Here is a 16,873-nt window from a genome sequence, read left to right on the forward strand (position 1 = left end):
AGCATAAGACAAAACCGTCATGTACTACCAAAAATAAGCAATATACGAGTCTTCTGACCCACACACACGTGGCCTGGTGACCATATATGACCATCTAATAATGCGGCCGTATGACATTTAAATGTCAAGTGGGAACAGTCTGTTTGTGTTAAACGCACCTCCAGATTATTCGCCGCTCATGCCCAACGACAAACACACGTGTGTGTCACCGCTCTATTGCCCAAGCAAGGCCAATTGTGGTCGGTCAGCAGAACAGGTTGTGTCCCATATTCCGCGGTTCCCAGTATGAAAAAACATTGAATGACCAATGGCAGACCCCTGTTATCTGGCAGCTTATCAGACAGATGGAACAGACCAAACAAGATGAATCTCTGGAAAGATGAAGTGTGTTGATCTACAGCTCGCTACATCCACTGGGAAAAGAATATCGGCTTTGGTCAAGTCTTTGATGTTTATTCTGATACAAGCCCGACACCAATCCTGGATCGATTTTGTGACCTATATACACAAAGGATAAACATGAACGTATTTCAAAAACATTGAAAAGACCAATGAGAATGAGTTAATTTGAACACAACACAGCTCTATTTTAACACATGTAGCACTCTGTAAACTAGATGAATGAATGTTGAAAAATGTCACGGTGATACAATGGAAGTCAATGGGGGCCAATGTTGTTTGGTTACCAATGTTCTTCAAAATTTCTTCTTTTATGTTCTGCAGACAAAAGTCAGGTTTGGAATGACATTGGGGTGAGTAAATTATGCCAATTATTATTTTTGTGTGAAGTGTCCCTTAAAGGGCTGTTCTGTACCCTCTCAAAGGTGCAGTGTGTAATTTTTTTGGAGGATCTATGGACAGAAATTCAAAATAATATACATAAATATGTCTTCAGAGGTGTATAAAGACCTTAAATAAATAAGTTATGTTTTTATTACCTTAGAATTAGCGATTTCTATCTACATACACAGAATTCACCATGTTGTTTCTGCAGTAGCCCTAAATGGACAAACTGCTCTTCATTGATACCTTACCACGGAACATGACGACATCTGTCAGCCACCGTTGTGCTTCGAAAAAGGAATTAGGAATTTCACCACTAGATACCACTAAATCTAACATACTGGACCTTTAAAGTTTTTAGTGTACATCTATGAAAATATGTAACTTCAATGATAAGGAGATAAATGTATAAAAGTTATAAAGTCTGTGACTGGTGACTCACTTTAAATAAGTGACCGCATCTTTAAGAATCGAATTAAAAACGCTGTCGGGTGCTGCAATCCCTAAGTGAGCCTCTGAGATTTTCAACTTTTCATGTCTTACCACTGGTGAGAGAAAAGATGTGCGCAACACAGCCCATGCCGTAATAGCACAATGATGAAAGAGCATTCGGTCTATCTCTCTATGATAGCATAATGGAGTGAGGCTGGTCTGTCAGCCCGGGTTGGAGATCCGGTGGACTGTCTCTCCCCTGGAAACAAATGATCTTGCGGGGAGCAAGCGGCCCACACTTTTAGCTCACTGATTAGTACACAGGACATCCAGTCCCAAGCTTCCCAGATCAAATCTGGCTCTGAGCAATGAGAGTTACAGCGGGTCCAGTGGGGCAGACTGAAGCTATGGCAGAAAATGACTTCTGAGGGCTTCAGAAGATAGTACTTGGGATTAGAACGGCTCCTGGGGTTTCATATTGGAATCTTTGAGCAACTCGACACAGAATAGTACTTTGGGGATGTGACATGATAAATTTGACGTGATAAGATATTGGGGGCGAATAGCCACGTCTGTGGGTGGAATATCAGATTATATATAGTATTAACTAACCTGACACAATCTCAACTGAAGTGGTGCCTAGTCGTGTTTTATTAATTAGCTTTTATATTTATTATGTTTCATTTATTAGCTATTTAGTTTACATTACACAGCAATCATAATCAAGACTTTTGATGTTAAGAATGTATGAACAGTCTGTTTATCTAAAAAACACAAAAATATACAATCAGGTAAAACATTTTTTTATTAATAAATAATAATATTACTACCGCTAAATCATAAATAACTAAAGATAACACTAACAAAACTAAATTATTGCATTTTATCTGGTAGACAAAAGATGCAAGCCATAACTTTTTTAAATATTTCATTTAGCATTTTATTTTATATTTTTTGCATTTTATATATGTTTTTAATTTTCATAAAAGTTATTCAACTATATTGCGGTGGTTTTTAACACTATCTTGTAAAAGATCTCCCACTTAAAACAAAGATGTTTCACACAACAACAAAGATGTTTCACACAACACCACAGCCGTGTCATTTAAAATGTATTAATTTAAATTTATGCCAGTAATTTTACATAATGAAATCTTCTGAGTTCTGACATCTTTTTGGGTGAGCAACATTTCTATTTGCTCCTAACACTGTGCTCCAGTAAATTGTCTCACGTTGACTGGAATTACACTACAATCTTATTTACTTTTGATATAACGCTAAAAACAGAAAAGCATTATGTTTGCAAATATCACTCATGTATACATAAGCATCTCACAGTCTTGCTTCGTGTTTCCCGGTTTGTCACCAGAGTCTTAAAAGAGCATCATAACGCGTGTTGCATTTTGTCACCTAATGTGGTGTCTTCAGCACAAATGTCAGAAGAGATTGAGAGTGGCATTCGGAAGACGACGATGCTGCATATTAAAAGGCTAGAAAAGGTTATGCGTCAGCCGGGGACTGAAGGAAATACTGGCTTCACAGTCAAAAGGGAATACCAGATAGAGATTGCGAGACAGATAGGCCTGTGTTTGACAGTGAAAGAGCCGGGTGGATCGCGCCCGGGAACTGAGTGGGACGGGATGATTCGGGGTGACAGCTGACTGGTGACAGTCGGCTTTACCCAGAGATAAAACTGAATCTGGGGTTCAAGAACTATTGTGAAACGTCAAGTGGAAAACAGGACACGTAATTGAATTGCAATAGTTAAAGGTATAGTTCAACCAAAAATGAAATTTCTGTCATCGTTTACTCACCCTCTAGTCATTTCAATCTATGACTGACTTTCTTCACAAGAACACAAAAAAATATTTTGAAGAATGTTGATAACCGGCAGTACCCATTGACGTGCATTGGCTTCCATACAATAGAAGTGAAAGGGTACATCGTTTGTTTGGAAACCTACATTCTTCAAAATATATCTCTTCAAAAAGATATCTCAGTTTTTCTGATCCCATTGAATATAGAATTTCGATCCAAATCAACAAAATTGAAACATTCAATTTGTTGCAAAAAATGCGTATCATTTAAATGCAAAATATTTTTTTCATTAAAATAAACCCTACAGTCTCCTTGTTATCGTGAAAAGTCGTTTTTGTGGTCCAGTTACGGATATTAGCCCATTTCAAAGCTATAACGTTCACCGTATGAGGTTTTATCACCTTTAGATGATTTTCTGGCAAAAGCATATCTGCTTTTAATATGTCATCAATCAGACAAGAAGAATAACTTCAGGATTATACAGCCTGTTTTAAACAATGTATATGACATTGGCAGCATGTCAAGTTAGACAGCTTCTACACAATTGGCAGATAGTGAGAATAAAATATATAAGAAGAAATAATAGGAATAAAAGGATGTAGTATATACAGTATATGAAATATAATAAAGAATATATAACCAAGGAGGTGATTTGAAAGTGTGAATAGTTGCTCATCTTTCACAGATAAACAAGTAAAAATACAAATGATAAATGTCGAATGCTTCTGACTAAGATACTCAACACCTACTGTACAGTTTATCAGAGATGGCCAGAGAGTGGACAACCAAATTTTATAAAGCAAACCTTAAATCAAAACTAAAAACACATTGCTATCAGTGTTGACACCCTCCCACATGAATAGGTGTTAGCCTGCTGAAGTTCATTAGTATAGTGTGATTCATTGCAATACCCAATTTTAAATGGAAATTCTGGCAGAAAATGCTAATCCTATTTTACAATTTTCAACTTAAAGCGGATGACAAGGACTTACATGTGGATTTAGCTCTAACACATTACACCATTGAGGATACCTACTTAACTACTAGAGCACGACACAAACCCAATGTCAAGTGTTCGATTTTCAAGGAATGCACATCCTGATAAAATGTGAAGCAAAGTACAAGTCAATTTCACTTAATTAATATAAAAATCATATCAACGACTGCATATGTAAGCTTTATCCCTATTTTGGCATCACTTCACACACAACCAGTGACTCTCTGTCCTTAAACATTAAGTCATCATTACAGAAACAGTTCTGTGTCACTGTTATCAAGCCCCTGTCCAAAAGCACACGCACATGAACGTCTTCTCCCATCAAACAAAAGCTGCCCTGAAGGCAAACAAGAGGCTGGCGTCTCTGCTGATTCAGTTATTGTGTTAAATTGGCAGTAATATATTATATACCAATTCAATCTTTAAAGAGTAAACACATGACGATTTTTAAAGGCCAATTCACACTGATCCAACTAACACCAACAAATGCCAAAAAACGTCAACAAACATCAACAAACGCCAACAAACATCAACAAACGGCAACAAACGTCAACAAACACCAACAAACATCAACAAACGCCAACAAACATCAACAAACGCCAACGAACACCAACAAACGCCAACAAACATCAACAAACACCAACAAACATCAACAAACGCCAACAAACATCAACAAACGCCAACGAACACCAACAAACGCCAACAAACATCAACAAACACCAACAAACATCAACAAAGGCCAACAAACAACAAATACCAACAAACGTCAACAAATGCCAACAAACACCCACAAAGGCTAACAAACATTAACAAAAGACAACAAACACCAACAAATGCCAACAAACACCGCCAAAGGCTAACAAACATTAACAAATGACAACAAACAGCAACAAATACCAACAAACGCCAACAAACATCAAGAAACGGCAACAAACATCAACAAATACCAACAAACATCAAAACGTGTTTTTTGGCTATTGTTGGATCAGTGTAAATTAGAAAAAAAGTACTGCATTCTTCTCTACAGGAGAATCTGTTTGGCCATGCAAAATAATCGAATCTCAATACTGTCTACTAGAAAATAAATTCCCACCCATAGTTTTAAACAGGCATTATAAAACAGCAAGGGACCAGCTTTGATCGACAGCAAATATATACATGAACAATGCATGTTCAAAGGTCTATCATTCATATTTTGAATCTCGCAGAGCTACACAAGAAATGCATGTACTAGACACTTAAGTGTTGCACTATAGCGACACTGTAACGCACCATAACGTTAAAATGACTCTCAGCACGCAACCGCATCTCCGTTTCAAGGAGCAATCATCTCCACGACCACCTATCAATCTTCTCATCCCCGTCATTTATATCCAGGTTACTGTGATTACAGCGTAACCCCGTAAGATGTATATTAGAGGTCTGTAATCTTCTCGACCGACTGTGAATCTTTGTGGACCTGCGGTGTGTGACAGAACACGCACGCGCACTCCGTGGGAGGAGACGGACGAGTGCATGCGCCGGTTTAATTTATAAACCACGCGTTTAAAAATAAGTTAATTAGTGCGCCGATTCAGAAGCACTCAAAAAAGCATTACTCTTGCGTTGGTTACACATGGTGTCAAATTTAAATGGGTAGGAAAAGCATTAAGGAATTATATTTCTGTCCTGGGGCGAGTGCTCGATTAGACTAAGTGTTTGCATGCTCCCATTGTTTCCTTCCTGTGTCAACAAACGCATGAATAAAGAAAGAAAATACATCACACGCTCTCCTCTCGCTGCCGTAAATTGTTTTTATGACCATTATTTTTATTTATTTTTAAAGTGTTCTCACAGTGTATCGTCGCTTCTAAAATGCTTTGCCGCATTAATGGGATTCAGCCGTAAATACATATTTCACCTCGAGGGATGAGAAAAACACGTAGATGGACCGTGGCACAATGCACAATAAAATGCTTACTGCTAGAAATGGGTTATGTGTGCGATATTGTGCATTAAAGAAGTGTTTTCCAACCTTTTTTGGTCTGGGGTAGCCTACTGTACAGCTTCCAGGTGGGACCCAGATACCATCAACAGCAAACCTGAAACACATTTCGTTGAACTCACACACTAGTGTTTTCTTTGAGAAGCAAATACATTTGTTGTTTGAAAAAAAGGCTGTAAAACCAGTTTAATAGGGATATAACGATACGATCTATGTCGTGTTATCGCAATAGCAAAATTGTCTCAATATTACCTTGGTCACATGACCAAGCCTAACGTAGTGGATGTTAGAAAATATTATACATGTTACCTTTGGCAAGGAACATCTGAGGCAAATATTTTATTTTATTATTTTAAGGTATAGTCAGGTCTTTTGACAAATCTATAACTCATACCTCTATACAACAGTTATGATTAGGCCTAGAGGATATAAGAAAAGATGCTTATGGCACGTTTCCAAGTCATTTTTTGTCATTCTAAATGTTGCAATAAATACCATGACCGTGGACTTTACACCGTGGTTGTACAATGAGATTTTGATATGTTACATCCCTACAGTTTAAAAACTATTTATATATGATATTATATATATCATGACATTAGGAGAGCTCTTACAAAAATTAAACCTTATACTTCAAATAAACCTCAAAAGAAGGTTTCTACAATTTTATCATGGAAAACATAAATGAACTGGGGTTTTGCTTTTATAAGTAAAAACATGGTTATACAAATGGTAATTAATACGCCAAAAAGTGATTCATAAAGAATCAAATTGTGCCCCAACCAGGTGTCTTTATCCCAAGTTACCACACGATCCAATATTTACCCTTTTCTTTATTCTTGTTCTTAACCAAATGAATCAATAAAGAAAATATTTTCAGCTGAGCATGATGCATTTTTTAGCTTCTACTTTCCACCCACTTTTTATCAGCAATATACTTGATTTCTGCTGGTGCGTGAGTATGTTTATAAAAATCAAACTTCCGTATGCGCAAACACAAACACACAAATGACATGTTGACACACTTTTTGCGCCAGCTCTATATTTAACACACACATCAATGTGTCATCTGTCAATACAGCAACAAAGACTTACAGATGTCAGACGTTTCACCGAGCAAACTCAAGACTTTCTACCGAGAGCTAAACACACACACAATCCTTCTTCTTCGCACACACAAGCACATACTTAAGTTGGTGGCAGTAGTGCTTTTAAAGGAAGGGGAGGGACACAAGCAGGCGGCACACAAACAAACGTCTCTTTAACATTCCACACAGCACTTCACTGCAGCCTGTTCGGTTTCCAGGCAGCCTTGCATTATTAATGCAACCGTCTCTCCAGTTTGCCCGCCCCAAGAGCTCAGCGGAAGAGAGGGAAAGAAAGCCAAAGCTACACTCAACGGCAATGCACCAAACGTATACGATGCAGAAAGAGCGAAACGGAAGTGATGTAACAAACGTGCATCTGTTATAGTCTGTAATGCATGCAAAAGCATGTTGATTAACACGTCAACCGTGTCGATTGAGTAATTCGAGGATAGGCCAGTTGGGAGGAGATTTGACAGTAAAATTGTGATTTCTAAAAAAAATTATTTCAGTATTTTACGGTTTAAAAAAAGTATCATCCATAACTATTTTATGAGGTTGCTCATTCGCATGAATTCATACAATCTTTTGTGACAGCGACAGTAAGATTTAGGAATGCTTTTTTATATGATTCACATTGTACAAATTCATACGAATTTGCCACCTGGCAAACTAGTTACAAATCCCGGTGAAATCGAGCTGACTTACGATTCCACACGAGGATTGGGATTCATTGAGAGCGATTTATGCAATTTTGTTCATTTGGGTATTCTCAAGAAAAATTCTCAGTGTTAAACTGGTCAAGTTAAACTATCGACAGAATTAGAAGAAAATGCAAGAAATTTTTTTGCAAGTGGTGTATAGGACATGGAAGTGCCAAGCTTGTATTTTTGTTGCCTAAATCATCCAATTGATATTATAATACCTTTAGGGGTACACAATGGCCTTTCCAACTCGGTAGAGCATTGTTTTAGCCAGTGGTTCCCAACCCTGGTCCCCCCTCCCAGAATGTTTTAGATATCTCCCCTATAAAACATCGTGGTAGGGGGCCTGAGAACCAGGGTTGGGAAACCACTGGTCTTAGCAATGGATAGGTTGTGAGTTCGACATCCAAGGGACACACAACCTGTGTGACATAGTTGACAGACTGAAGTTTAAAAAGACACGGTCAAAGCAAGTGAAAGCGCTTTAACGGATGAGACCATTTTTTCTGTGTTAAAGTATTATTAATAAATTAGTACTTTGAACAAAGAATATTTATTTAAAACCATACAAGAAATGGTTCAAAAGATTTATAGATACAAATATGAACTGAAATACTCATATGGAAGTATAGCCAAATATAAACTCCTGTGTGATATCGTAGCTACAATAATGCAAGAATATATATGGAGCTTAAATTGGGTTCAAATGAAAGTGCTGTAAGTTATTTCACAAAACCAAACAATTTTGTTTTTACAGATATTTCTTTTTTCATCTAATCTTTTTGCATACAGGTAAAAAGACTCTCAGGCAGACTCTCTCGCTCTTATTCACTCACTCTCTCTCTGTCTTATTCAGAAATTATCTCTGCACAGAATAAGACAGAGAGAGAGAGAGAGAGAGAGAGAGAGAGAGAGAGAGAGAGAGAAAGCCTCTGCAATTAACAAAGCCAGACGCCTTTGGCAGACCAAAGTCAGGCAGTCTTCGCTCCACAAAAGAGATAAAGATTCCAATTTCCCCTGTCACTGACATGATATAAAAGACTTTGCCGTGGCCGGCAGATTGGCATCTAATTTCTTCCCTGACGATGCAGACGCAGCCCACGAAATGTTAAGAGTTAACCTCCACCGGCCTTCGCGCAACCGCGTTTTTAAGGACAGGATGCTGTCCGTTTTTTTCTTTCGTCTTTGCTTTTTTCAATTCCGGCTTTATCAGAAACTTCATTTCCTATTCAAGGTAGCAGCACAAAGTAATGAATTCTCAGCGAGTACAAACTCCGCTGGCTGACCCCCTCACAACCTCCCGTCGGTAAATGAAACAGTCAGCACTGTTGCGACTTGGACGGGTCACAAAGCCACATCGCATTTAACTGCTTTGCACAGTGCAGAACAGCACATTCACAGAACTCTCTAAACATTGTTTACAACACTTTTTGGCCCTTTAAGTGTTTAAGTTTAAAGATTGAAACTTTGTAACGTTTCATTTGTCCGGGTTTGTGATGGATTTTGAGGGGGCGATTGTTTATCAGCTTGTGTGTTTAACACATAGGGTTCCTATTTTGCCTATTTTCAAAGTCATTATTATGTTTATGATGTGCTAAACAATGGGTTGATCATGTTATGATTTTCAAAAAATGCTTTATATTATACATATTTATAATACATTTCGTTGCACTGTACTTGTATGTGTGTAATGACAATAAATTGAATCAAATCAAATCAAAAATATTTCAATTTTGTTTAAACCATCATGTCGATTCTTTAAAAACAGGGTGTTGAGTTTTTGGCTCTATGAAGTCCCTCCTCCAGAAACGCTCGAGCTGAGCCAGTCTTTTGTGATTGGTCTACCGCTTAGCTGGTGTGTTGATATGTCCCCCCTTTTGTGATTCATGATGCCACTAACCCAGGAAAAAATTAGATGTAGTCTTTACGTTTCCTGCTCAAACAGCTAACTAAATGTAAAGAAGTGAAATTCCAGCAGACCTCCCATTTGACACAGAAAATCACATTCATCTATCTATATTTTCCTTATTTTTCTTCTAGACAAGATCTTGCTAAATTAAAATGTGACATGATTTTCTGTCAAGGTCTCGTGATGTCAGCATGATGGTGAAATTTAATAAAAATAGTGTCTAAACATCCAGTCATCAAATGAGTGCATCTCATTTGATTTCAAACCCCACCCCTCTCTGTCGGAAACAGCTAGAAGAATCACAAACATAATATAAGTGGTAGTTATGTTTATTATCAACTTTTTTGAAAGAAATTAATAATAAGAAATGTAAAAATATAGGGAAAATCGCTGAACTGTAAAGAATTTACTGCCATTATGTGAAAAATATGTTATCATATAATCCAAAAAAGGAAATTCAGTCTGATTACGAGGATTTTTAAATGACGTTTTCTCTTATTAAAAATACTTGATTTTTGGAATCTGATTACGTAATCCAGATTACATGTAATCCGTTACTACCCAACTCTGTTACTGGTCATTCATATTTATATTTATTTTCAATTCATATCTAATCAGGAACATTGGATTGCAGAACATCGCAGTTTTTATTATAAATAATTTCTGTGCATTCAATAGAAATAAATTGCGTCATAAATTCTCCAGAAAAGTTGAGAAGTGTGCTTTTTACTGTCCTTATTCAATTCCTGATATTAAATTTCTTAAAAAAAAATCACATGCGCTAACAGAGAAAATAAAGGAACACCATAAAGTGAACTCCACGCAAAGTATAGGTTTCTTATGTTAAGCCTAGCTGTTTGGTTCTTCATTTGGGAACCTTTGCACAGCCATTTACATTTTAATTTGTCAGAAGCTAAAATTCATCGCAAAGACTATTAGTTGTCTACTAAACAATTAAAAGCTTCCCGTTTGGCTTGAAGTCTTACAAAAAGTCCAATTTCCTAAATTTATGTAAAATCAGAGCTAAAAATCGTCTCTCCGCCTGGCATTCGTCTCATGAACGACCTGATGCTTCCCAGAATTCCATCACGCCTGCAATAAGTTTAGGGTTTAACTCCCGGCGGCATTAAACACGGAGCGATTGTGAGAAGCACGTCCTCTGATTGCTCCAATAGAGTCGGCGTGTGGCAGCCATAATGAACCCGCTAATGGCTAAACCCCCTCATCAGTCTAATTGCAGAAAGACAATACCCACTGATGGCAAGCGCAGATTAAACGTTTCGAGTTCTCGGGCAAATTTTGTTAAGTGAGGAGGGGAACAGCGAGAGCAATTATAAACAAGAAGGACGGAATTAAATGCAGAACTGAATTAAACTCATGCTGGATTTGTGGAGCCACACCAATGAATAATCATACTGTCATAATTCATATTACCAAAAACGTTCCTTTGAGGCTGTGGGCCGAGGTAACCGCGGCACGTGGCCAACGCAGGACACGAGACCGCGTCCAATCAGAAATGCTGTCACGTATTTACAACACCCTCATTCTTTTACTTGTTTGGAGTTATTTGTTTGCCATCCACCTACGTTTTTCCAGCACACCACATAACGCTTTGTCAGTAATCAAATTTCATTTCACACTCCAGCGCTGTGGTCCAGGATAATTAGTCAGAACAATTTTATGTCCCCGCTTGTAAAAAAACGAGAAATTCCACCAACGCAGTTTGTTTTTGGACGACGGGCAGCTAAAGACATCTCTGGCGGGTCTGAGTAACAGCATTGCTCATTTCATTCGAATCGGTCCAATAATTAGATTCATAAACGCTTATGACATACGTATCAACTCAGCAGGCATCTGAAGTGGCGTTTTCCAGAGACCAGGCACTGGGAAAAAAGGAAAGGATAAGAGAACTTTTAATTATTTTCTATTGCGTCTCAACTGTGTTATTCACATAAAAACTGATAGCTGTTTTCCCACTAGCAATCTCGTGTTTATAGCAAGAGGAAGAAACGAAGGGAAATTAGTTATTAGATTTGTTTTATTGTGCCTTCCCTCCTAACCATATCTGTCTCTCATTCCGTGGTCCTGTGTCAGGGTCCAGATTGCGTTGATTTATGCAACCTTCTTAATTTGTTTCTGTGAGAGTTTGGAGATCTCCATCACAAGTTTACCTCTGGCGACCATACAAGTAATACTTTCCCCGCTATCTCGCCTTACACACACACACACACACACAGCTTTCTGTCTTTGTTTATTACACTCGTTCAGGGTTTTGCAATCTTGCGACCATAATAATACAAATGCAACCAATCCCAGCATTACTTGTGATAGGGTGCAATGTTATCTTATTTCCTCATTTTTGCAAATGAGGTCTATATTATCCGAAAAAGCTAATCCGTTATTATTTCCATTCATCTCATCTTGATAAATGTGCAGTCTTATCCCAGTGAAAGCTTAAAGGGATGGTTACATTTACGTTTAGTCATTTTGCAGACGCTTTTATCCAAAGCGACTTACAAAGAGTTTGGGGAGCAATATGCGATATGTCATAAAAGAGCAATAGTACATAAGCTGCTAATAGTTCATCCAAAAAGAAAATTGTAATAATTTACTAGGCTACTAGGCTGACTTTCTTTCTTCTGCAGAACACATAAGAAGATATTTTGAAGAACGTTGGTAAACAAACAGCATTGGACCCCATTGACTTACATTATACGGACACAAAACCACTGAGACATTCCTCTAAATATCTTCCTTTCTGTTTCACAGAGGTCACATTACAGTTGCAAGGGTGAATAAAATATAACAGAATACTTGTTTATTTTGGGGTAAAATATGCCTTTAGGGAAATTACAGAACACTGCATGCAAAAATGCGACAAAATATTTACAGATAATATTCGATTGCATTGTAAAATGCTCAAACCATGTAACATTTCAGTGGGAAAGGGTGCTAGTGAACACAATTTTGGAGTTAAACATCAACTGTTCATGTTAAAGCATCAGTCAGATTCTGTTATCTGGTATCTCAAGAACCCCCAGCGAACAGTAAAGCTTTACCTTACTTCTCCAACAGCCCAATCTACTCATTCAAAGTCAAAGAATTAGTTTGCAAGCGAGAAATCGAAACATTAATAGGATGTCCAAGAAGAATTTCAAAATGTCATATAGAAAAACTGTTGTCAATTCTGGACCATCTCAGTCGGCGTTCGTAATCTGTAATGTCATTCCTCCACCTATTGAGACAAGACAAAGAAATTGCAGAGTATAGATCTTCATTGCTCTTTCACACCCTTCCTTTCTGTTTGCATCTGAAAGCTTTCCACTTCATTTAGCAGCCTCACAGCCTTGGAACGCTCTTGTGCGGTTTGACAAATTCCAGGTAAATAACATCTGAGAGAAACTGGTATTAAACTTCATCACTGTTAGACATTTCCAGCATTTCATAACTCACAGTCACATGCTTTCATTCAAGTTTCACAAATGGAATAGTGGTTTGAATTCAGAAGGTAAAGCACCTTAACACTAGGGACAACAAGAAAGATAAATGCTTCAGAGCGATCACAGGAAAACTTGTACTCTTTAGACATAAAAGAGTAAATGTTTCGAAAATGCACTGTACAGCTTGCTTTCTTCTGTGGTACACGAAAGGAGATTCCCATCCCCTTTATCTACTTCTCATTTTAAGGGGTCCGTTTCATCCAAATCATTTTGTATTTTCCCTGAGGTCACCTTCTCTGACCACTTACATTAATTTCCCCCTGTGCCTTTAAGACTTCAGTATGTACAGGTAAATGCGTCTTTTGCACGTGAAAAGACATTTCTCAAAAGACATTTTGTGTTCCACAGAATAAGTGCCATATACTGTAAAAGTTCAGAGGGTCAATAAATCATTTTTAATTTTTGGCTGAACTAATTGTAAAACACTTTCCCCCGTGCCATTCCCCCTTGTATGGTGTTCGGGTCTCTAGGACATGTTTTCATTTTTTAGCAAAGATCAAAATGGCACAAATAATTATTCAAATTCAGACTCATTGGCAATTTCTCAATGAACACACACCACACAAGGGTTAAGACTTCTATGGTATGTAAACGAATGTTGAATGGAATACATTCTCTTTGCAAAGCCTGCATTAGATTGTGACACGATCACAAAACCACAAACTAATAGTAAATTTGAACAAAATAACATATTTAATTTCATTTTGTCTTTTGACATCATGGAATTTTTCAAATTTGTATTGAGCCATTTTTTTATTCTTTTAACCATTTTCGGTAAAGCAATATTTGTACTTTTTTACATTTTAAAAACAAATAAATTACGGAAACAATTATTTTGGACTTGGCTGGCACAACTGCACAATATAACTTTAGTCATGTCCTAACAAAATGTATAGGAAATATTCTCTGATATAAAGTAGGCATGTTTTTACCCAACAACTTAAGCTGTCAATTGCACATTATAAATGTTTGTTTAACCAGAGGGATAAATCTGAAATGTAACTTCTTTAATATTTTATAAACTTGTGTTGTATAAGCAACTGTTATATAAACCGTGCAGTGTAAGTCTTAGGCAAATTAATAGTTTTATCTTTTTCACATTTCACAAGTAAATTTAACAATATAACTGTGCTGACCAATCCTGGCTTTTTTAACTCCAAACTGCAATTCTTGCAATCTTAAACTCAAATTCTTCTTTAGTCTGTACATTATAAACCATTAAACTAAATGAGCTGAATTGACCTTGTCCTTCACAGCCCCTGGATGTGCAGTAAAGCTGAACCCTTTCTCCCCCTCTGCATTTATAAAGGCTGGACTCCAGACCCTCAGGGCTTAAAGCTACATCAGTCATGCACTTTCCTCCTGTATTCTCAGAAAGAACCTTTTCATACATCTCAAACGTACAAGTACATTCTGATTACAAACACTATCACTTGAAGATGGAAACAGACGATAGCGTGTTTATGGGATGTGAGTACTTCAGGCTTTATGTTCAGCTATATGTCTTAATGTTTGAAAGTGAGCTCAGAAATATAGTGTTAAAAATATGGGGATAAACTAGCCATTCAAGCTGGAATTGAATCGAGTGGTTTTAGAGTAAGGTAAGGGGATAGCAAACAACATTCACCTTATATACGTAAAAACAATGAAAGATAGCAAGAGGTCCTTGCAAACGTGGGTTTGCGTATAAAGCATGGGTCATTTTCCTACAGCAACAACATATTGGGTGGAACGTGTAGGTAGTTAACACCCAGTAGATTTCATGACAGATTTTTCCTAAAGATCCGTGTGATGAATGATTCTTCCCCCAGAAAGTACAAAGGAACCTTAGCTTGATATTAATGTGCAGAGACACTCCGAGGACATTGAATGAAAGTACAAAGAAAAGAGCTTTAAAATATAAAACTGAAGATCTTATAGCCTCTGTACTCGGGCACATCAGTGGTCGATTTAAGCGTAATAAGAGTTTCTTTTTGACTGGGAAAACGAGTTAAAAAGTTAAAATGAAACAAGATGGGATCGTAATGGCATTAAAATTACATCATAAAAGCATGGAACCGTTGCACACTCTTCAAGCCGGAAATCATCCCGAATTCATCCTCAATAACCACTTGAACATGAAATACAGTATCGGCAAGACGCTACACTAAATTCAGCTGTGTTGAAATACACTGCGACTCTGTTTAATTTGTTTATGATTTGGTCAACGTTTTCTTTTCATTTTTTCCAAGGTGACTGACATCATCATATTCTGTTATGCCTGTTATGCACGTTGATGCAACACAAGAGTAATGAGGTCTGTTTGTCCTCAAAGTCACTTTAACGTCAACAAAAAATCCACTTTGACATATTCACTTTTATAATGCACGTTCTTTTACTTAACTCAAAATAAATGTTTGTTTCCATAATCGTTCATCAAAATTGACTAACCTCTTTTTCGTCTGATGTTACTTTTCAACCACATTCCCATCCAATTTATGTAACCCAACTTTTCAGAATACACTTAATTTTTCCCCTAATCACAAGTCTTATGCTCTTGTCAATTAATATCGAGTTTCATTTGAACTATAAAGGGTTACTTCGGTGGCCATCTTTGCTACATCTCATCATATCATATCATTTTCTAGAAAGTACAGCTTCTATATTTACATTAAATATAAAAGATTAAAATCTCCAAATCCACAACTAAAGCCTTACATTGCAATATAAAATGTCAACGGAGCAATAAAACTGAACAAAAACAAAACTGTATCATAAATGTTGCTCTGTCTTCTAATGCACATGCTCGTTGAAGAGCAAAAGGACCAGTTCATGCCAAAAAGGCTAATCTTCATATTGGATTTGTGAAGTGGTCCGTCAAAATCTCCTTATATTACTATTATTGGTATTATATCATCCTGATATTCCTCCTTATATTAGCATTGTTATATTATATTTTGACTGTACTTCTACACAAAACCTCAAAGATGCTGAAGATCATTTTAGATGCTCTTTAAAGCAAATGTCTTTCACTGATCATTTGCTTTACAATTTGTAGATCAAAATGTAATTGAATTGAAATACCTTGCAAGCTTGTTGTGAACGTGACACCTCCAGCACGAAAAAGGAAACCTGTTTACAGCCTCGATGAAGGGACTGGTGGTGTTTGACAACAGCCTCACAGGTGCCATATCACAACCAGCTTCAGTTTATCATGTCATGTTTCATATCAGATGTGATGTTGTTACTCTTATAAACATAGGGTGTCACATGACAAGCCACAGGAATGTCATTGTTCTCTGGCAGAGATGATCTAGCAACCAAAATGATACAGGTTCAATTCCAGTGCGTTGAGAAGTGCAACCGGCATATGTTGTGTTTGGAAGCTGGCGTCCCCATCAGGCTTTTTAACAAGTTAAGCAGCAAGGTCAACCAGCATCGCTAGAGAGATCATGCTGGTCTAAGCTGATTTTGTCAGCAGTAAAGTGAGTCAGAAACTGGAGTAATGCTGGGATTACAACCTATCTTCTTCGCTATTAACCTCAGAGAAAACCACTTATACCCCAAGTAAAACCAAGGGAAAGGCAATTGGACAGTTGTAAATCACTTTGGATAGTATCAACGGGCACAGAAGAATCTGCCGGACGAATAACATAGTGCCATATCTTCCAGCGGCGGCTTC

Source organism: Barbatula barbatula, assembly GCF_947034865.1.
Source record: "Barbatula barbatula genome assembly, chromosome: 25".
NCBI classification, from domain to species: Eukaryota; Metazoa; Chordata; class Actinopteri; order Cypriniformes; family Nemacheilidae; genus Barbatula; species Barbatula barbatula.